The sequence below is a fragment of the Coturnix japonica genome, chromosome 7 (genome assembly GCF_054131305.1).
Source record: "Coturnix japonica strain WE chromosome 7, WE-NBRP24, whole genome shotgun sequence".
NCBI lineage: Eukaryota > Metazoa > Chordata > Aves > Galliformes > Phasianidae > Coturnix > Coturnix japonica.
The window spans coordinates 15,685,928-15,709,266 of record NC_140669.1 but is presented as its reverse complement, the minus strand read 5'-3'; the positions used below and the strand labels follow the sequence as shown (position 1 = coordinate 15,709,266).

At 37.5% G+C, this 23,339-nt stretch overlaps 1 protein-coding gene and 1 long non-coding RNA gene across 6 annotated transcripts in view; one reads left to right on the top strand and one right to left on the bottom strand.

The window, feature by feature from the left end:
• GALNT3 (polypeptide N-acetylgalactosaminyltransferase 3) overlaps positions 1–23,339 on the top strand; it is a 245,118-nt gene that overhangs the window by 215,104 nt on the left and 6,675 nt on the right. For 2 of the 4 annotated variants that reach the window (XM_085552408.1, XM_085552402.1), the window contains 10 exons: positions 2,225–2,320; positions 4,529–4,644; positions 4,991–5,217; positions 5,869–6,090; positions 6,535–6,593; positions 8,845–8,914; positions 9,937–10,081; positions 12,373–12,595; positions 14,038–14,183; positions 17,937–18,183. The gene's annotated coding sequence lies outside the window, so the exon portion shown is untranslated. Of the gene's footprint in view, positions 1–2,224; positions 2,321–4,528; positions 4,645–4,990; positions 5,218–5,868; positions 6,091–6,534; positions 6,594–8,844; positions 8,915–9,936; positions 10,082–12,372; positions 12,596–14,037; positions 14,184–17,936; positions 18,184–19,115; positions 19,192–23,339 lie in introns of those variants that run through there. The other 2 variants (XM_085552404.1, XM_085552403.1) reach the window with 2 other exon arrangements.
• On the bottom strand, positions 210–23,294 carry LOC107316753 (uncharacterized). 2 transcript variants are annotated; one of them, XR_014947927.1, is made up of 8 exons: positions 21,538–23,294; positions 20,823–20,963; positions 20,328–20,489; positions 16,382–16,449; positions 15,391–15,510; positions 14,492–14,837; positions 7,447–7,537; positions 210–1,978 (listed from the first exon to the last, which is right to left on the bottom strand). It is a non-coding gene; the product is annotated as an uncharacterized LOC107316753 (long non-coding RNA). The 2 variants fall into 2 exon arrangements; XR_014947928.1 differs by lacking the exons at positions 210–1,978; positions 15,391–15,510; positions 16,382–16,449; ... (1 more) ...; positions 20,823–20,963; positions 21,538–23,294 and adding an exon at positions 4,818–5,108 and having other exon boundaries at positions 14,492–15,284.

The window sequence follows — 23,339 nt, the reverse complement described above, 5'->3', positions numbered from 1 at the left end:
AAGGGCATGACAAGGGCAAGTATCAGACTACAAGAGATGCAGTCTATTTTTAAATACTGAGTGCTTAGTAAAATGGAGTCAAGAGAAAGTTTCAGTATTAAATACAAAAAGAAGGAACACTTCTTGGAAGAAATACATATGGATACGCATCATAACTCTTGATACTTTTCAACTGAAAAGAAGAAAAAAAAAAACTCACCTCATAGAAATCCATGTTGCAGAAGAGAGTTTTATTCAATTCATAAATTCTTTTACCAAAGATTTTTGCTTTCCCAATTATGCAGATATTCATTTCAAAGCAGACAATAAAGTATGTGGTAAGGCTCAACTGATCTTATTGCGCCATCCATAAGTCAAAATGGCATACATAAAATCTTATATCTGTTTTTTTATTGATGTAAAAACAGTGATTGCTCAAAGAATTACGCATGATCTGGGGTGAGAGTTTAAAATCAAAAGACATCAAATGTATTTTCAGAGGCTGTGCTTTTCATAAATGGTAGCTGTGCTCTCATCCCATAATGTTGCTGACAAAGCAAAATGGGATAAGAGAACTCATTTGTTTTAGCTTATTTTCTTCATAAATTATATACTAGCAAGTCATTTATTTCTTGTTTTATAGAAGTGGTTTTTAGCACCTGATACTTACAAAATATCGTTTTGGCTTAAAGCTCGCCTTAGATTCCTGAAATGAATCTATAGACTTATCTGACTATTAGACTGGATTATTTGCTTTTAATTAAAAAAGCATGAGTATTGTAATTATCAGAGGACATTATAATGATGTGTGATACATTATCATCTAGTTACCATTTCTCTGAAGCAGTTACCATGTAACATAAAATAAAAAGGCTATAAGGCAAAGAACTATAATTCTAAATAACACATTTCTACTACACAGGCATGTGTAGAGATAAAAAGCACTGCTTTACTACTAATAATAATAAAAAGTTGTATAGAATAAGAGAATGAGCAAGAAATTTTTGTTAAATTAATTAGAGAACAGTTAAGGAAAATCAGCTCTACAGAATCTGAGTGCCAAAATATCTCCAAATGTAGACTAAAATCACTTCTGTTTTACGTTATCAGAATAGACTTTGAAACATATTCAAGGTTCTATTTTCCAGTGCTGCTCTAACATATGAAAATATAAACATTGCTGAAATGCTTCCAAATCCTGTTTTTTGTTTTTTGTTTTTTCAATCAAATTTTATTTTATGGGAAACAGCCTTCCAACCCTTCTACTAGCTTTGCTTCCCTCCTTTGGATGCTTTCAGGCATATTCTCAACCTTTTTATTTTGTGGATTCCAAAACTGCATCCAGTATTCAAGCTGAGACTGCACCACTGTTTGGTATGGTGAGATAATCCCCTGTTTTGACTGGAATCACCTCTTTTGGCTGCTGTTACCAATCCAGAGAAATAACCAACTCCTTCCTCACTGAAGTCAAGAGTAAAACTTCACTGAGCTCACTGTGGAGCTTAGCTGAGCTCACTGTAGAGAGGGTCAAGTTCAAAGCAAGGAATCTTGCCATGTTGATACTGAATATGGTCTATATTCTGTACATGATGTATATACATTGTGCATAGTACGTATACATTGTAGATGGTGCAGGCATCATATTGCATTGGTGCAGTTTGCTGAAGGGACTTGTTTTTGACAGCTCTTTACTTTCTTTACGGTTCTGCTTTTCAGCCTTTCAGACCTGGCTTTGTCTCTTTTATGGACCCACTCTTTTTCATTACTGGAGCAGAATACGGTCGTAAAAACACCGTGAGCTGGATGGGAACTGCATTAACTACAGTGACAGAGTTATTGCATACTGTCTCCACAAATGTCTTATTTGATGTTTACTAACAAAAAAACTCAAACCGATTTTGTGTTGGCATCTATAATGGGCTGATGCAGCGGCATATTGAAGAGGCCAGCCTTGTTCTCCGATGCCATCTGAGCAGCTCTTAAGATGTGATCTTAACACCTGCAAGTTCAAAGATGCATTTTTGCTTGTTATGGAATCCATCCAAAATCCATGTCAGGACTGATACAGCTTTAAAACAGTGTGCTTTAAATTATGGAGGAACCAGTAGAAATTGCTTCTGGTTCTAGGGGTAAACACAAACTAGTATCAATCTTACTACTGTATTTTGTTATGAATTAGCTGTTTTATTATCTAATTATCTGAAGATGATGTTTTTAACATCCCATTTTCATTCCTGTATTGCAGAGAAACTGTTTGTCTGTGCTAGAAAGATACATGAATTTGTCCTGCAGTGAATAGAGAAGCATAGGAGATGGAGGATAGGACTGGCCCTGAACAGATGTGAGTAAGCTAGAACAATGTTATGGCTTTGATGAAGTGCTTCATTTGGAAATCATAGTGAAGAATCCTCAGACGTATCTTTTTAAAATGATAGGTAAAGCCCTAAAAATCTGTTTTAGAGAATAACTGATAGTAACTGATAGTTACTACATACATTTTCCAGCTATTAAACTAGAATATGTGTACTGCCATCTGGGAGAACTGTACAAAAATGGTTAGCAGAGCTTTATCATAGCAGTCAGCATTTTCTACTCTTTTAAGCAGCTAGTAAATCAGTCAGAAATCTCACTTTTCATTCCAGTTAGTCTGCTTTACAATAATTTTTAGCAATCAGATTTTGCCATCAATGGAACTGTCAAAACAAAGATGTACATTTATTTCTGTGGCTAAAATTTCCAGGTACCCTTTCCAATGCTCTTGCTGTGTTTTTACCCTCTGGGGTTTTTATTTCATTTTTTGGACAAAATTTTTGCTTGATCAACTGAATAATTTCAGTTAATTTAACCTATATGTCACGTATGTGTGAGTGCATAGATTAGATCTGGCTGTTCCAGTAAAGCTCAAAAAACACTGTGATATTAAAAAAAGTGTTTGGATTTATAATTCTATACAAAACTATTTTAGAGGCCCAATTCTTGAATTCTGAAAGGCTCTTTGGTACTGTTTTCTTCTCCACGGAGTTTCCTTTTGGGCATAACAGCAGTGACACTGAACCAGATCTTGTGCATCTCAGGAGCTGTATTTTACAGCAGCCTCAATTGGAGTGCTAAAATGGTGTTTGACCATCATTTGTCCTGCTCAACCAAACCGCTGGACCATTGTCTGGTTTTAAGAAACTTAATTTCTTTCATTAAGCCTTTTCACTATAAAAAAGAAGTGGATTTATTAAGTGCTCATTACCTGCAATTCTGGGTTGAACACCTTGTGTAACATTGCTCTTTATGTGGTATTGAAATGGCCTTGGGCATGATTGTAAGGCAGTACTCCTAGTGAGCACCTCATAAAGATGAGATGCTCATCTCATCTGGCAATTGCTGAGAACAAAAAATGATAGATAAATTATTTTTAATGGTACCAGGAAATGCAATTTGCTAACAATAGAACTATAATCCCTCTCTTCAGACTTCCTTCTGTGCTTGCTCTATAACATGCTTGGCAATAACCTTGGGCTGGAACAGACTTCTCAGTGCAATTGTGATAATACCAACAGAAGTGACTGGTGTGGAAAGAGTATGTTTTGTTTATTTGAGCTGCTTGAGATTACTTGTTGAAAGTCTTAAGACTTTTTGGAGAGACATTCTCCAACTAGAGCAATAAAAGAGAGTTAATTTTAATGTCTGCTGGAAGAATAAGTTACCTTTTAGTTTCCTACATCAGTAATACGGATGCCAAACATCTGAAGAAAGATCCCAGCTGAGTATGAGGGAAGTTTTTTTTTAATCACTTCCCTTCCAAAAATCTGATGTGCAAAAAGATTTAAGACTTAATGAGACCAATCAGAACAACAGGTTCTTTAGTGCAAAAAAGCAATGGTTGCTAATTCACTTTCAGACTTGTACCAAGTTAATAACTGTTGATCTGTAACCCTGTCCAGCTGGAAACAGTGGGGGGGGGGGAAAAAAACAACAAACATTGGCAACAAAAACTAGGTCTGACAGAAAAAAAGGCAAAATTTGAAAGAGAGCCTCAATAATTCAGGCTGCTTTGATAGATGAAGGAAGAGGAGTACTGCCAGATACTGGAAGGAGAAAAAGAAGAAGATTACAGCATTATGAATCAGTGAAATACACTAAAAATAAGATAGTAAAACATAGTTAAAACTTTCATATAGTTAAAATTTTCATATTTGGAGAAACGGGAAAAAAGTCAGCTTTTAATGGAGAGTTGAAAGAAGGAAAGAAAAATAAGAAAGTAGAAGAAAAAAGTGCGTGTCCTTCAAGAAAGTAAGATCTTAGACAAAAGAAGAGCAACCTAAATGTATTTTCTTTAAACGATGATTGTAAAAGCTGTTAGTTGGAATTTGAAATATATTGATTTCAAGATGAAAGATGAGAAAGAGTTAATAAGTTTTGAATTTTCTCCACAATGTTTTAATATCAAAGCATATCTGACTGTATATTATATAGTAATTAATATGAAGTGAGAGCAATTAATGATCTGTCATTAATGTGTCCATTACATCAATCAATCTGCTTCTGTTTTTGTCAGATGCTTCAAGAAAGAGGGTTATTTTGGTTGTAACCTTCATAAAAATTCCAGCTGGGAAAGGTGTGGAAATAGGAATCACAGTTGTTTAAGTCTTTTAAAGTTCCTGTCTTCTAAAGGTAAGCATTAATAAAATACTTTGCTAATTTCTAAGGTATGAATGCATACAAGTAGCCAGATATCAACAAATCTGTGGGTGTCCAACTCCAACTCATGCTTTTCAGATTTTACTTGCGTTTACTGAATAAAAAGAATCGCCATTTTAAAAATAAAAATAAAATAAGGAACTCAATTTTTAACTGAGCTCTTCATTTATTATTATTATTATTATTTAAATTGTTAATCCAGAACAGTGTTTGTTACACTGTGCTTGTTCACAACAAAGAAAGCAAGTGCAAGGAAGGATATTCCAATCTGCTCTGTGATCTTTACTAAGTTGTTCATAATTCTCTCTTCTTTTTCCAGCAGCTTCCCATGTCCGACCTGCCTCACTGGCTGTTGTGACACCTGGCTACTGATACATGAAGAGGATTGATGATTAGGAGAAAAGCATCTCTTTGTATTGATTTGAGATTGCTGTCACCTGTTAAAATAGAGAAATTAAAAAACAGTGAAACGTTAAAGATTGCAGATTGCCAGGCTGGCAGTTGTCCTCTGTAATTTAGTGTGGAAGGGGCTACTGATCCAAATAGGTGCGTTGATAGTCAATTATATGCAGTTGATTTTAATGTAAAAATAAATAAGTTATGCTTGTAGACAAAAGTTCTCGTCATTTAACATTTATAGCAGTCCTTCCCAAACAGAGTAGATGACCTTTCTTTGTCTTTTTTGTTGATTTGATTTTTGATAAGTAAATTTTCCAGCTAATGCCATAATGAAGTCCCCGCTCATTTTGCATCCTGGACTTGTCCAGAGAGGTGCTGAATATTAGCAGGTAATGGAGGATGGAATGAATACTGTTGAGCAACGAGAAGCAAGTGAAATGAAGGCTGAAAATACTGATCCTACAAGAACTGCTTGTTCTTGGAAATACTGCTGCTATATGCCACAGTAAAAGCCAGCCTGCACTTGGTGTCTTATTTGAAGTCAACAGCTGATTATCTGATTTTAAACTATTGGCTTATACACTTATCAGTCTAAGTGTCTGAAGGCATTATGAGCCCCTCAGAAATCTGTGCTATTTAAATTTCTCAGAGGTCTGAGATACTTCCACTGAAACAGCAATTTACTAGTGAAATCGTGAATTCTTTAAGGCTTGTTATATAAGGTTTTGTGATAAATTCTCCTTCATTCTGCCTGTTTCTATAAACTTTAGTAAGTAATGTAATATATCCTATTGCCAGATTTACAGGGGAAAAAGATGTCAAGTGCACTGTTACAGCGAACAGACTTCAGAGTTCATCTCAACTCCATGCTCTGTGACTGTCGGCAATAACGTCACTGTTTTGAAGTTGCTGTTCTGGTTATTCCTAAGAATTACCTGTTTTGGCATTTTAGGTCTGTTCAGAATTGCTAAGAAACTATAAGTTTAAAACTTGATTATTTATATACTGTCTACTGGCAAGGTAAGTGGAAAGCATGTGCTTGATTTATTTATTTATTCCTTTTTCCGATTATTTTTAATAACAGGATTTTTAATGGGATAAATTACAATATGAAAATGCTTCACACTGGAATGATATCTTTCAACCCTCAAAATTCTATGCAGTCTATTTTGGAATGTCAGCTTATAATGATGTGAAGATGAGTTGCTTTATTGGGGGAAAAAAAAAAAAAAAAAAAAGAGTTTAGATCTCTGTTGCTCCATTCCATGGACAACATAATTGGGATTATTCTGATTAAAGAGCAGCTATGTCAGAAAGGGGGATTTTGTTGATGCTTAGGAAAATAAATAAAATGTGGGACATCTGACACAGCTCTGTTGAAAATAATTGCACCGGTGATTTCACTGCTCTTCATTGGCTCAGCTAGACAATTGTAAATTATAACTTTAATTTCATTTCATACAGACAGAAGAAAAATAATGAAAAGGTGAAGCAATTTCTTTGAATTCACAGTAAACCAGTAGGTAAGAACTGAGAGCAATTCTGCTTTTCATCATATAATAATGGAAGGTAATCACCTGCACAAGAATAGTGTGTTCTGTTTGGTCTTACCTGGCGCCACTGCTTGGCCATGGTAATCACTGAATCAGCCCTAAAACTGAATCCATAGTGCTCCATGGCTGACATTTTTCTGCAGTTTGTAAAGTCTCTTTTATTCACAGTTGTTAAATACTTTTATTGATAAGAATTATTCATTCAGCTTATTTGAATGAAGTCCATGGAGATATGGGCAAGACATTCCTATAGTGCTACCCTTTTAATCATGGCCCATACAACCACCTCTCAGCTGTAAATTGCTGGACAATGTCATATTGTGTATATAAACAGAATTCCTGTAAATCAAGTTAATCTGCAACAGTGGAAACAGGAATGCAGTGATTAAGCCTATGACCTCTAAGGACTGAAACAAAGCATCCCAGCTGCTGCTGGTGCCAACTTGTGTGCAGCATATTTATGTTTAGGTGGATCTTTAATGAATATTTAGGCCAATAATTGCAAACTGTGTAATGTAAGTCATGATTATATTTGATTACCGAGATGAAAGTTTTAGTGTTGTACACTTATTCTTGAAATATTTTATTGGAGATGTGCCAATTGTTTGAACAGCCACTGCCTTCTAAACCTCGCCATAAATAAGCAATCAAACTCCTAAAACAAAACAACTGAAAAACCATCCTCCATGTTTTCTGTATTTTGCTTTTGTTGCAATAAAAAAACAAATGCATTTTCTAAACCCAAATACTGTTTTTTCCTAGAAAATAAATTAATATTTTGTAGTTTGTAGACAAAAATTATTCTATCACCTCATTTACTCACCAATAATGAAACAATCAATAACTCTCAGCATTCTGCAGATAGCAGCTATCTGTTCTGTGCTTTTCTGGGATGTTCCATATGTGTAGAGATCCTTTAAAATAAAAAAGAAACATGTGGCTTTTCAGTCCTAGGACAAATTCAGTGATCTGATCAGCAGGTGGATTATATAGCACATCCATTTCATAGGTCTTTCTTGTGATGTTCAGGGCAAACACAGGCTTCTTAAATCCCTAAATCCAGACAACCACGTGATATAATCCTTTTTATAAACATCTCTAACAGTCTCTTTTCTACTTTACAGTGGTGCTTTTTATTTTTCCCCCAACAGCAAGCCCATGAAAGAGTCTTTCATCTTTGATAGGTGTTTTTACTTTTACTAATTTCCAGGTTAAAAACAGTATGAAAGATTACATTTATGTTAATTTTTACTAGTGTTATTATTATTTTTTTAATTTTAAGTAGTGTTTGCATTTATTTTATTTTTTTTTAATGTTTATGTCAGCTGTTTCTACAGGCAGTAAACATATCTTCTTTGCTTTTAGCTTTCCTAAGCTAAACCTGTGGAGGAATGGACGGAGGCCCTCCTGTCTTTTCAGATGAGTTCTTCATTCCTCAGATCATTCTAATATCTTTGTTATATCCCTTGTAAGCTCACCTTTACACAGCCTGAGTTGCAGATGATGGGATGTATCACCCATGTTCTCTGTCACTTTATCTCCTGGAAGGTGACATCTTCATGGCTGATGAAGTTAAGGCTTAGTGTCATCCTATAATCTGCTAATAAGGCAGACCTTCCTTGAGCTAGTGTTCACAGATCTTTATCACTTTGTCATTTTTAACTGATAAAGTCTCATTTTGCAGCAGAAGTATGTACTGTTGATCAGCATCTGCTTAACTTCTACTTTACTCCCCAAATCTATAATCCCATTCCTCAAGGCTGTGTAATTTTACACAGTCCGATTAGCACATTGATTGCTGTCAGCACTGACAGTGCCTCAGCAGATCTCAGATGTACTCTTATTTTGTGCTGGTGGAGTAAATATAGATTATTAAAAATATAATACACATTATAACTAGGTCATTACAAAAACAGTCCTTGACAAGCTCAGTTTCAACCACTCCTCTCATCTGATACTTCCCCTTTGATGCCTCACATTTTGCTATTCTTCATATTACTTTTATTTTTAGCTAATTCCCATATTATTAGCATGTTATTTTAAACCATCATGTAGGTTCACATCGAATGCTCCATGAAATTCAGATGCAGATGAATTACTGCATTTGCTTCAATTAATGTGTCGAAAACAGATTTAAGTTCATTTGATTTTATCTCTTTCCATTCAGTTCTGTTGCCCTTCTATTTGCCATTTACCTTCATGTTTTTAATTATTCTTTCAGAATCGTGGATCAAAGTCAAACTAATAGACCAAGGACAACCACAACTGGAGGGACTGGCCTCTTATCCCAGGTAACTAGAGACAGAATAAGAAGTTCTGTTCCATTCACCACTTCCCTTACGCACTCATTGGAAGATGCTTCACCTTTTTCTTCATGATTTATTTCTTTGAATCTAGTCTGAGTAAACACTGAAAGATTTATTTCTTCAATATTATATTCCTCATAGAATTTTAATTGTACAACAGTGGAAAAAGATCCAGAGCAGAATAAAAACATATTGATTTAATTCAATTTTCATACTCATTTTAAGTTATTTTACCTTCGGGGCTAAGTGTGCTTTGGGGATGGTGAGGGGGATACACGCTATAAATTCTCCTTGCTTAAACAGTAATAAAAATAAATTATCTTTTACAAATTTACAATTAAGGAAGGAGTGAATGGCCTTATTTGTTTGACAGTAGGTGCCATGGGGCACATATAAAAGAGAGTAATGACAGAGCAATGAAAGAATAATTTTAGTCAAAGAACATTCTCCATTATTTCTAGAAAATATGGCACTTTGACATATTTTGGATCCATCTTCTTCAAATGGAGCATTGAAATCAATACTTAATACCAAGAGAGGACTTTTCTAAGAGTGCACTTGTAACAAGATTAAGAAATCAAAGAGTTTGCCCACTGTGAGGTATTTACAGTAATGATTTTTAATAGAAAAATTTTTAATAGTTCAGTGTGAATTTGTCATGAAACCCATCCATACTGGATTAGTTGCTACTCGAGCGCATAGTATATCATGCAGAACAAATAATTTAAAGCAAGACATTTTGAAATGACTTCCGGATATGTGAAAATCTCATGAGCTCTTCCCTTCTTTCCATCTGCCCACTTCTTGCATTTATTTTTGGCTGGGTTAAGTTTATTACGTGTATCGTTGGTATTTATATTACTGAATTATTTGCGCTCCTTAGGCATTGCCAGGACCAGGGGCTGCCTGTTACTATACAGAGCAGATTAAAAAGTTGCAGAGCGAAAAAAGGGAAAAGCTGTACTATCGATCAACTTTCCCAGCTAAAGGCTTCTTTGGCTTCTCAGCACAGTAGAGTTTCAAAGAGGAACCTGACAGATGTTTGCTACTGCTGGGCTGAGCTGTGATGCTGGAGATTTCAAGAAGATGCACCACGGTAATTGAGTGAGCTTCTCATTGAAAGGCAATGCTGGGGAAAGCATCCTCCCCAAGGTAGGTAGAAAGTGTAAAAAGAAGTCTGGAAATGAGGCTTATATCTGAAGTAATGGGTATGGGGTGCTGGCAGGGACTTGCCTGGTGAGAGGTTGCACACTAAAACTGACAAGGTAAGGAATCATTCCGTCCAGGAGGGTAACAAAGAATAGAAGTGGGTTCATTCTCATTTTGATCTGATATAATGCCTTGAATCTGGGAAAATGTATGGCATAACTTTTCATTACAAATATTTATTTTTTAACATGAGAGAATAGCTGCATATTTCAGTTTTATTTTCCTGTTTCCTGTCTGCTGTTTCTTCAACTCTCATGTCTGTTATATGTTAAAAAACAACACCAAAACAAATCAACTAATGTGAAGAGGCCATGAAGGTGCAGGTCTGCTAAAGAGTCTGAGGGTAATCAGTACCTTGGATTTGATTTTCAGGCATGCCAAATAGCTCTGGTCCCACATGGCATTATCAGTACCAGTAAACACAATGTTATACATGGAGCTCTTTAAGTGCTCTTGGATTTTCCCCACAGTATCTGTGGGGAAAAAGAAGGTAACTTGAATTTTAAAGTTTCAAGCTTCAACCCATGTTTATTAATCATTTCACAATTTCCAGACTCCTCACGGGAGTTACAAACACGATAAAATCAGATGTAGCCTGCATCCTTGGGAGCACCGTGTGGTCCTACACAACAGTCTTGGGCTGCTGGAGCTTTATCACTGCTTTCACAGCTGTCCATACATAAATAATAAGCAAACACTTCATACAGTGTTGTCAATGGATAATATTGTTATACTGTCCATTGTGCACTGAAATCAAAATGGACCAAGACAAATCTTTACTAGTATCTTAGGAGATTTTGCAGACATCAGGCAGGCTGGGAGATATCTGAACATTATTTCTAAGGAAAAGATGAAAGTGTTGCACAACATATTGATCTGTACCTGAGCTTGAATGATTAATGTACTGTGGTCCACCTTTAGCTGGATTTCTTTTGATAACAACCATGAAGCAATCAATGATCTCAAATCCACTGATGGATAAATCGATAGATATAGGTATGCATTTTTATATATAGATGCATTTACCTTTATCATGTGATTGAGTGGCAGATCTTGCATTATAAATCAGGCCTTGGCAAAAGTGGAAATATGAACCTGACACATTTCTGGATGTATGTGATCTAGTATTTATTACTTTTTCCTCTCACACTGATTCTCTTTCCAACTTTCCTCGTTCAGACTGAGAATCACTAGATGGACACTATTATTTCCCAAGTTTTCCTCTATACCGCAGTACTGTCAATACAACTTGAAATGTATTGTGGAAAGAATGCCATTTGTCTATTGCTCTGCTTAAGATGGGCGCTTATTTAATGAGTTGATTTTTTAATGTCTCCATTTTCTTCTGATTAAAATTGAAACAAATAAGAAGATTGAAGTTGAAATCGGGTAAAATGGGGACAAAATGGTTAATTTTTGCAAAGTGATAAAGACTTACTTATCTGTATATCTTAATTGAACACTGGAACCCTCATGTTTCTGTGGAGAAAGAATAAATTCAGTGCCATTTAATGCCAATGTATTAAGCAATGTAAGTTGCTACTTTAATAATCTTTTTTTGGCAAGCTGAGTGGGCATTTTGTATATAATTCTTCATGATATATCTATCACAGGAACTCTTTCTCCTGTGCTCTTTTCTGACAAAAGAACCTCAATATGCCTACAGAATAACTCTGCTTTCCTTGCTGCGCACAATAGACTGTTTTTAATGCTTAGGTTATGATTCTCATGTAACACCTAGAAAAAGAAGCATCATCCTGAGAAGCTTTCAGAATATGCTTGCAGTCTCATAATCAACTGAAACTCCAAAGATGTTTTTCTTTTATACACTTAGCAACTGAATATAGTTACAGCTGTCCAGAAGCCTTTTATGTAATTATGTCTTGATTCACACTGGTACTGGGAAAGCATCAAGTCAAAATGATTATAAATATGTAATCTGAATAATTTGATTTGTCAGTGAGAAACATTATTTAAATGTGATATTTTGGATGAAGTTGCTGCTTTCGTTGAATTCTTGTATTTGTATTGTAATAATCCACTGCAAACCAATAATGAATGGCAAACTTCAGAAGTATGGAAATAATGTTGTCTGAGGAAAACCTGCCACACGGTGCAGTGATAACCAGCTCAGTCAATGGGGAAGTCATGAGCAAAAATAGCTAATTCTATTTCCTTGTCATTTGTAATTGTTGTGTTTTATTTTGTAAATGAGATAGAGATTTTTTTCCCAGTGCTTCAGAAACCTTCTTTGTTTGGCCTCATGTCAGAAGAAGTTGTATAGAGTGGATGTAAAAAGGCCTGGGACCAATTGCACAGCTCATACAGTAAAGATGAAAGCAGCCTGCTCTTTCTGGTACATCCCTGCTTTGATCTACATAGCATGGAGAACAGAGACCTTGCCCAACATAATGCTGCAGGCTCCTGGCATGTTGCAAGTCTTTGGGAGACCAAGAGGTAAAAGTTATGTTTATTCATAGTAGTGTCTGTTGTTTTCAGTGTCCCCACAGTCTGAAATGGGACATAACCACTTCTTTTCTCATGGCTGCATATCATACACATTGGGATAAATCTTGTGTCTGATGAGGCAGCAGAGAGCTCAATGGCAGTATTGCAAATAAGGCTTCAGACGCACCCTGTTTAAAATGGATTTTTAATCTGAGGTATTTGAGTTTCTCAAGAAAATTAAACTAAACTTATTTCTCACCATCACCCATCAATTAAAGAATAAAAAAAAAAACCACAAATTACTCACTTTTTTCCCAGGATTTTTGTCAGATAGAACCTATCTACTTATCTACGTCTATTGGTTCTTTTGCCCAGTACTTAAAATAGTTCCGGGACATTTTTTGTAAAAATACATAAACTAATTCACAAGTGCTCGTTTCTAAAGAATGAGTTTGCTTTTACAGACAAGAGAAAGATGGGGGAAAAACTCAGTCAGAAGCGATGTGTGAAGAGAACAGACATTACTGAGAATTGCCTCTTTTCTTCCTTAGGATCCTTGAATTAGAAATGTAAATTTGCTGGGATTATGTTATTTCACAGCTCGGAAATTAATATGCCACATTTCATTAGGGCCTGTAGCTACTCTGCTGCAAAATATTTTCTTTTCTTTGTTCTATCTGTGACTTGCAGTTGGAAATCCAAAATGGATCAGTATTACGTGGCCATGGCACAATGCAGTCTGACAAAACACTGGATAAATGACACATGAAGAAGGGCTGGACAGCCTGCTCCTAAACAGCCACTGTCAGACACCAACAATACAATCTGCATCTGGCTGATAATAGGAAACCATAATGATTTTCTCTTCATGCAGCTTGTGAATGAGGAGCAAAATCTTTTCTCTGCAGAGCTGAAGATGACTGCTTGTACACTGATGAATGGCTCTGATGCTATTAGCCAAAGCTACTGACTTGCCTGACCCCTGAATAAAACATGGCAGGATTTCAGTGGATTCCAATGATTGCAAGGGATAAGATGTCACTCTTGCTGGCTATAAATAAGATAATAACTATCCTCAGTAAGTTTTAGTTTTCTCTGCATACTCAAATGCATATTCCCATCGTATATCAAGTAATCACAGTGAATAATGGAGACAAAAAGTACCAAGAGGGCGTGTGAAGGAATAACAGAAGAAATTCAAACATACATACATACATTTTAGCACACAAAAGAAGTTAAAAATCAAGCTTTTCACCTACCTAAGGCTGCTTGAGATTCACTTTGTGATTAACTAATGTCACAAAAAAATGCCAGACCTAACTATAACAGCTGTGTAACTGCTGTAATAAGGAAACTGAGACAGAAAAAGTGTCGATGCCAAAGAACAATGTATAGTATCTCATCAAAATGTTAATAAAAGTGTATACATGCACCTGTTGTATTTTATGCAGGAGGATGAACAGACTGAGAAGCATGCAAATACAGTATAACAGATTTGCAGCACGGACTGAACACAAGATGCTGGAGCCATATGGAAAAGGCAGTCAGCCAGCCAAAAAGCATGAGGAAAAATTATAACCTTTCAAATTGTTGCAAAGTAAGACATTTCAGGAAATGCTATAAATCTGAAATAAAATATATTCTAGCCATAAGTGGAATTAAAACAATGTCATTCTTTAGGTGAATATTTGAAGAGGGTGAAAAATCATTTACAGCTGATCCTATTTACACTAACGTTTCCCTGTAGGATCCCACCCATCTCAGGAAGGCAACGCTGCGGGACTTGCACATCACACAAAGCATGAGCAGCTCAGAGCTGCAAGTTGGACCACAGCCACAGAGGGGTGAATGACATCTCAAACACCTGCTCAAACCCACACATAATTGAAAAAGGCCACAGCTCACCTCTGTTATGCGTGTGACATCACATACTGCAGTCTAAACCAGTCAGCATTTACTGGTGGTTTGCATTTGGAATGCTACAGCAGATTCTCCCTCTGTCTTATTCTTCTTGAGTCAGTGCACGGCATGGTGACTTCACATCACAGAAGATTTATCCTGTTGGAAATAGCCTGTGCTTCTGGAACACCTGCAGCCCTTTGTGCCACCACTTTACCTGACACCAGTCCCCATAGGAGAGCTGTGGTGGTCTCCTGGGCCTGACAGACAAATTCCGAAGCATAGATGATGCTGCACTCTCTAAATATGCTTCATTCTACATTTACGTCACAGCCAGATTTTTTTTTCAGTCCTAGAGGTGAGGAAAATGTAAAATGTCACTCATCGATCTGTTCCTGAATATGCAAATCAATTCTGGACAACATATGGGTGTTTGTTTACCAGGAACTCCTGAGTGACCAAGCTTTGCTTACAGTTATGTACATTCTACATTTAAATGCACAAATTCATCCTCATGGCTATGCTTACGTATCATACCTCTTGGGCCAGGTTCCTTCAGCAAGCACATTTGCACTTACCTCCAGTGAGCAGTCAAAATCGTATTTCAGGGCTCATGGCTGAACGCTATACTTTGATTTTCCTTTATTTCCATTAACCATCCAGGAAGGGAAAAGAAAATTGGTGAAAAATATTGAGCATGAGTTAAAAGACTGTGAGCAGTACTTGGATCTTCCTAGGGAACAGGGAATTTATATTCCTCTGGAACTCTTATTTCTATGTATTATTCACTAAGTCCCCAACAGCTGGCAGCCACCAACCGCTAAATTAGGGAGGATGTGACAAAATATGCATAACTGTGAAATTTACAGCAAGCACTGAGAAGGAGAGATTTTATAAATTTTTACCTTCTTGAGTGAGAATCTTCTCCTTTTTTTCCTCTGCTGTGAGACAATAAAACTTAGGGATACTTCAGAAATAAACAGTCGAATGCACATAAGAGTTTAAACAACATTACTCTGTGAATTCTGTAAGGATAAATTAAAAAAAAACAATAGGTTATATAGCCTGATAACCAGAGTTCCATCAGAATGATCAGAATTAGAGGTTCTGTTCCCATTCTCTTGCTGCTTCCTTGAAATAACAAGCAGTTGATTTAGATATTTCTGCTGAAAAATCATAATTAAATGCCTGAAAAAGGGCCATCCATGACGCTCAGTCCTCCTCCTGTTCTTGTCCTTTCCTAGGGGTAGGTTGTCAGCAAGTCAACAAGTCAGAACAGATGACAGTTCCCAGATTCAAAGGTCAAATAAAACCAACAAGCAAACAAAAGGACATCGAGAAGATTGTAGAATGCTTTCTTTACTTCATGCTCAAGTACAGTTGTGCATGCTAAAGACATAACAATGCTAATTAAGTCAAATAACTTGAAGATGTACATTCTATCTTTTTGTTGTCATCCTAGCTGTTTTTTACACACCCACACATATATATATTATATACATATAAATATTTAACAGAGACCTTTCACGTGAATCTTTAAGAATGCTTCACACTCCACAATTCTCAGTCTCTGTACATTTTAGTAATGTCTGACTCAATCAAACTGTAAGGAAATGGAAAGAGAACTTAAGTAAAGGATCTGGGATAGGAATACAACTGTAAAATCCAATATGACGCAAACGGAAAGAGTCAGACTTGATGGGTCAGATGGTGACCTGCAGTACTTACATATGCAGCAATCATTCCAGCAAGATAAAGTACCCTCAAAATTAAATGACATCTGCAAGTAGATACAGTGCAGGCTTACTTTGTGAGTTACAGTAGAAATACAGAGTAATTCCACAGATGGCCCTATACACACGTGTACTCCAAGCCAAAATCAAACCAGAAACTTACCCTGAACTTTTCCCTTTGACAGCAGCATCTTCCACCAAAACTCATGTTGTGCGTTGCAACAGACACTTCTGATAAATGAAAAAGAAATGCATTGTTTCAAAGATTGAATAAGAAATTCTATCTAAATCCAAAATGAACCAAGTCAGCCACCGCAAATGAAGTTTCACAAAACAAAAGATAAACTTTCCACATCTCATTTAATTTACGCTATTAGGTTTCTGTTATTCACCACGCTAAGGGAAAAGCTTTACCAATCCTCTGAAGAATTCAAATGTTATAAACTGTGATAGTCAAAACAAAAACAAATACTCATTATTAACTGCTTGAGAGAATATTTTAGACAAGCAGGAGAGTAAAGAAAATACTTCTAATTCACAAGACTCCCAAGAGTACGTATGAGGAAATGAACAAAGCCTGGATGTGAGAGGGACCAGAGATGCACTGTTGAGGACAGGATTTGATTCTCTCCACACAGACAAACTTTTTTCTTACCAAGGCTCCTAATGCTATCTAAAACCTTATTTAAAAGTACCTTATTTACTGTTTACTGCTCTTTGCATTGGATTCAGTCTGAGATGCAACCATCTGAGGATGACCCCCTACAGAGGAAACCAGGAGTTTGAACAGTTTACTGCACCAACCTTGTCTGCTTGAGGTTCAGTTGCCTCTAGCGCTCTTGCTTTTCAGTTTTGTTAAGCACTTTCAAATTCATCACCTGCTTGAACACTTACAGGAATTGATGCTTAATACAGATACAAGTTCCTAAGTCCAGCACTGGGCAAGCTGGTTCATGAGGCATCCTTGCCTGCCATTTAATGATGAGGGGTGAATTTAGAAGACCAAGCGTTTCACAGCAGATTGCAGCTCTCCAATGTAAGAATCCTCCTAAAATGTTAAATAACCAAAGATTTCTACTTCGCACGGAAAGTCATGATTACTTTCTAGTGCTGTGCAAGTCCCCGTTCATGACAGGAGAGTTGGATTAGGTGACCTTTAAAGGCCCCTTCCAACTCAAACAAGTCTACAATTCTATGGATTCTATGAAATCAATCAAGCAGCTAACAACTGATTTTCAATCATTCGTACACATGTTGAGCTGGGATGATACCTTCAGACGGACTAACCTCAGCCACAGACTGTCACCAATTAGGAAACCAATAACAAAACTACTTCTACACTCACATCTTTCTCTTAAAAGCTGAGGGCAAAAATAATGAGTTTTATAATACTGCCCTGAATTTCCATGAAAAGCTGGAGAATTTTCCCTAGGCACAGACATGAAGAAACTAGAAACTCTCTCCCATGGTTGAAAATTCATAAGATTTGTTAATGATTTTTTAAATTATCTTAATCCCACTTGTACTTTTCACTTTAACCCATTAGTGAGAATCTTAGATTTACTATCATATGTCTAAGAGCAGTAACATTAACTGGCGTGATTTTGTCTTACAGGCTACAAAATACAAACCTCCCATGAAATTCATTTATCTCTCCTGATGTATATAAACACACATGTAAAGGCAATAATTTTCAACATCTTTTCACTTTTATGTAGGCACTCTATGTTACCTGCTGTATGGGAAATAACAGCTTGAACCACTGATTAATCAGCTGAGGCAAGAGTTGAGTCAGCTGCAGGAGCACAGGTGAGAGTAATCTAGCTGTGCTCCCAGAAGGGGTGGACTTCGACTCTACCTCCTCTGAGACCTCATTTAAGGGCTGACCACCACTGAGGCAGCATCTCTTGGAGATCACTCCCCAGTGGAGACTACCTCAGCTTTCTGGTCAAGGCATCGACATTGGTGAGTTTTCTTTTGCTTTTAATTTTTTACCACCATCTTGGTTAACACCTTTACATTTAGCCACCCTTACACCCGCTTATCAAAAGGATAATTTTTGTATGGCAGGCTTCAGTCCCCCTTTGTCCTTAAGCACAAACCAGAAGCATGCACGCTGAAGATGTGTTTTCTATAAGGTTTCAGCTTCTTATCTTCTTCAATTTGGCAACTCTACGGATAATTGCTGGGGATATTTATTTATTTATTTATTTTCAGTAAAAAGGAGGTTGGTTTTTTTTCTTGTGAAGCTCTGCAAAAGGACAACAGCCATGCAAAATGTAACCGTGAACCCATTTGCTGTGCCTTTAATTACAAAGTGCCCCGATGAACCAATTTGACAGCTGAGGCATGCTAGGTTAGGGCTGCCTCTGCTTCAGAGACTGTTGTACAGACCATTTGTCTCACTGTGGGAGCTTTAAGAGGCCAAAGTCCTCCTAGAGAAGGCCAAGTATAGTTAATATACTTTGCCAGGATCAGAATCAGCTCCATCATCTCTGCTGCCACAAGCCATTTTGGCTGCGCAGCACCCACATTTCTGCTTGAGTTAAAACACCTGCAAATAATGCTACATATTTTCCTGAGCACCTTCTTTTGTCATTATTTCAGTTAGAGCAATATAGAGAAACATTCCTTTGGTAGCATTGGCTTTTATCAGAGCCAAAGCTGATTGCTTTTAAAAGGGCTTTTAAATAACTTATTCCTGATATCTGTATCCTTTGACAAATGATCTGAGCAACACCAACACTTTTGCTCTTTATCCTTTATGAAATACAGGGTAAAAAATGTGTAAATGTGTACATAGGTATAAACCTGGTTTTAAGAGCAAAAGCTTTTAGTAGCTTGCTGATTCTAAGAACATGTGATATTAAAGCTCTTTTTCTTTCCTATTTTTTCAGATATCTTCAAATTGTTTTCAACACTAAACTAGGGACCTCTGCCTTCTTATCTCTACCGAATGTAGAAGTTACTATATGAGTTCTCATTGTGTGACTTTCATCTCTTAGCATAATGTTGAATAGAAAAATAGCATGTTCTCTGATACAGATGGGCACTTCTGCAATTACATCACACACAAAGTTCAATCACAATTATATCATTAGCTGATTTTCCTACTCCAACTTCCCTTATTACCTGACACAAGAAAGAAGCATTAACATCTCTAAAAATGTCAACTCTTCACTAAATCCGATATGCTATCTGTAGTTTTAGCACACAGAATCTGTGGTAGAGTATTTCCTGGACTGGGTACAGGTTGTTGTTACACACATACGCTTCTACGCATACAAGCAAAAGCCATTAAAATGGCAGGCCACTGCTAGATGCACATACCAGCTAGGTATCAAGCTAGAGATCAAGGATCTCTACAGAAGTCATTACAGACAGAATAAATCCTGTTTCTGCTCTCCCTTTTCCTCCTCTGTGTGACTACCACTCCAGCACTGTGTGATGCAGAGCCTGACAGGAGCTTGCCAGCCCAGCTGGAAACCAATGCAGCCTTACCGGTATTCCAGCTACTTTGCTTTCCTTGAATGATCAGTGTCATAAGAATAGAAGTGGCTTATCTTGAGCCCCTGTGACTTTGGCAAATCCACACAGATGGTCCGTGGAAGTTAATCTTGTTTAGGACAACAGCATAGTGGAGAGTGGTCGTAATTCCCAGGGAATTTGGCTTATGGTTTTGATTACTGGGGGGAACTGTAAATGAATCCGGCAGGAGGCCACAGGTTTCAAATGCCAATGAAAGAGTGTTCTTGTATCTCATTAGTTTTCATCAGGATAAAGATCACAAAAAATTTTATAAGAGTATTTCCTGAAAATAATTTTTTGGCAGAAAACAGAGCGATCAACAGGAGGAGAAAAAAAAATCAAACATGTTCATCAAGAGGTGCTTTGTAAAGAGACAGCAGGGATGTCACTGAGGAAAGCATAAGGATGAACAGATCTAAAAAAACTTAATCTTTCATACTGACAGCAGAGGCCTTCAATCTCTTGAAGAGGCAGCATCTCCTACACTGGCAGAGTTTTGCATTTAGGTACCAAGGAAGGGGGTTTCTCAAGCTCTGAAGACAAACCATCTGTTTACCGCTATAAATACAGAGAATTCTTACCTTCTCATTCTAAACCATCCTCAGAAATAACAGCTAAATCCTCCGCCTGCCCAGAATAGGACAGGTACTTCATGTTACTTCACGTGCTAAGATGCTGCAGATGAACTATGACAATTTCTCTGCCAGATCAGGGACAATCTCTGTTCTAGAGCTACGTCTTTCCTAAAAAAATAATATAAGATAAAATTCTATGGTTACTATTAAAATAGGAGGTTGTATGGCAAACTCTTGATCACAGTCTGAACCTCTGATTGACCACCTGAGGCAAGCAATGAGTTAGCTGCGGGAGCACAGGTAATAGTAATTAGCTCCACCCCTCCCAGATCTCATTTAAGGGCTGACTACAGCTAAGGCAGGATCTCTTTCTCTGGAGATCACTCCTTTGTGGAGTTCACTGCGAGCCTCCAATATCGGCGAGCATTTTCCATTTATCATAGATCATCTTTCTATCATGATAATCTTTCATACAAAACATCTGATTTAACCTCTGTTTACCTGTCAACTGTACAGACATTTGAAGCACAATATCAGCCACATGTCCAGTATGTCACAGACAGCAAATATCCCCTTCAGTGCAGTCTCACCTCCTGATATCGCATGTCATTCCACACCAGATAGGTGATAGCAACCCTATCTCTGCAAAAGAGGGAGATATTTTGTTTCCAGCAAATCTGTTCAAGATCAGTCACTGGTTAGACTGGTTAGAGAGAAAAAAACTCCATATACAATGCAGTGTAATTGAAATGAATTCATGTAAACAGCCTCTGAGAGTTTTGGAAGTGTGCAGCATTGGAGGTGCCAGTTAAAAGTCTCTTCTACTGTGGGTAATGAGAAGAGAGCAGGCCCTTTTTTTCAGCATTTAGGCATTCATAGTTCTGATTAATTTTCCTGCTCATGTCTCGCCTGCGAGAGCTGCATTTAGGGGCATAGAGATGGAAAATCAAAGCTTTCTGATAGCCACAACCTGCCTGCCCCATGAGGACAGTAATGTGAAACATAAAGGAACATACTGCTCACTACTAAACAGGGATAGGGAGAGGGACAAAAGTAGGGAGAGAAAATTAGGCAGTGACTTTTCCATCCCAGTGATCCTATGGTATATTTTCAACACAACACATTAAAACAAAGAGTAGCTGTGAAAGACACTGGATGCAGCCACTAAAGACAAAGAATATTTTGCCCATAAACCATATTTTTCTGGGCTACTTACTTTCCATGATATCTGTTTATTCTTCCTTGTGATCTCCTGTCAGATGTTTGCTGTTCCACACAGTGTTCAGTGAAGATGGCTTCTCATCAATCAGGAGAAAACCTCAGTGTTTCACATCCACCCTACATCCCAGTTTCACCAGCCATCCATGAGGAGGTGTTCAGCTGGGAACAGCAAAGCAGTGGGATGCTTTGCCTCCTCCTTAATCCCACACCTTGATAAAACAGAGTCAGCAGCGGTAACACTCCACACTTCTGCTGAAAATAAATGCTCAAGGAATCAATACAGTTAATTATTTAACCATGCATAGAGTACTGACAGTCTATTTTGCTTGATCTCTTTGCCCCTGTCCCAACAAAAACTGTCAGTACAGCTTAAGTAGCTCTGGTGAATTTACATACCCCTAAGTATTTAAGGTAAATAAATTACTCTTATTTATTTATTTATGGGTGAGCTTTCTAACAGCACTGAGTGTCTAGGATTTGCTTTGTAGGTGGCCAAATAGAAGTCCAAGTGGTCAGGTTCTCAGAGGTTTATGATGTAAAACGTCAAAAATAAACGTGAGATTCGCATCTATGTATTGTAAACTCTCTGCTCTTCCATGCTGAGCTAGCTATGTTTTCCAGTTCACTGGATACAGTACCCTTGTCACAGAATCACAGAATCTTTAAGGTTGGAAAAGACAGTTAAAGATTCAATTAAAGTCCAACCCCAACCCCATGCCCACTAACCATGTACCTCAGTGCCACATCTCTACGGTTCTTGAACACCTCCTGGGATGGTGACTCCACCACCTCCCTGGGCAGCCTGTTTCAAATGTAGGCTTGAACCCTTACCATTCAACTACAGAGAGTTTATTTGCAATTAGGTAAATGAAAAAGGTATTCCCACTCTATTTTCATTCTGGTAGAAAGAGCACGCACAGCATACAGTAGGTCTTCCCCACTCCAAAGGGAATGAGCCACGTGAAAACCTATGAGTCTCACATCAAGCATTTCCAGTAGGAATGAACAATATAGTGCCCATCAACATCCAAAATCCCCATCCAAGTTTGTCCAGGTTCCACTCAAGTGCGGCACAGTAAAATCCCAAACCTCTGCCATCTCTGGCACATTCAGACTTTGGGGAAAAACATATAGCAGGTAGATGGGGTTATTTTTAGAGCAGGAGAAGCCTGATATAAACCCACTGAAGGCAAAGGAAACATACTGACTGGCTGCACATTTATCCTCAAAGCTGCTACAAGACTTCCCATAGTGCCGTGCAGCAGGACTCAGGCTTACTGAACCACCAGCGTAGACCTGGGCTGCAGCTGACCATCCCAGCAGAACACGTGGGCACAATGCTCAGTGAAATTAACAGAGGAATGGGAGGACAAGGATTTGCATATAACTCTTTTCCCTCGCTAAATTTTGCTGTCTTGCTGAAGAGGAGACTCAGAAAGGAGACATAGCTGTTATTAACATGCAGAAACGCAACTGCCAAGATGTCAAGGCAATCAGTGAGGAAGGGATAATTTTTGCATGAATGTGTTTTGAGTGCAATCATATTGAGAAACGTTAACATTAATGATCTGATTAACAGTGAGCTCTGTTGGCTTTTTTTTTTTTTTTTTTTTTTTTTTTGCTTTTTTTACTTAATGCCTTGGAATCCCCTATCCCAGGCTCCAGCTTTAATCCAGAGATTGGGTACCCACACCAGAGTATCAAGTTCCGACTCCCAAATGCTGCCACTGACTCCTGTTGACTTGCTACTCTTCTTGCAGCCTTTCAACAGATTGCCATTTGAAAGCTCAGTGACTA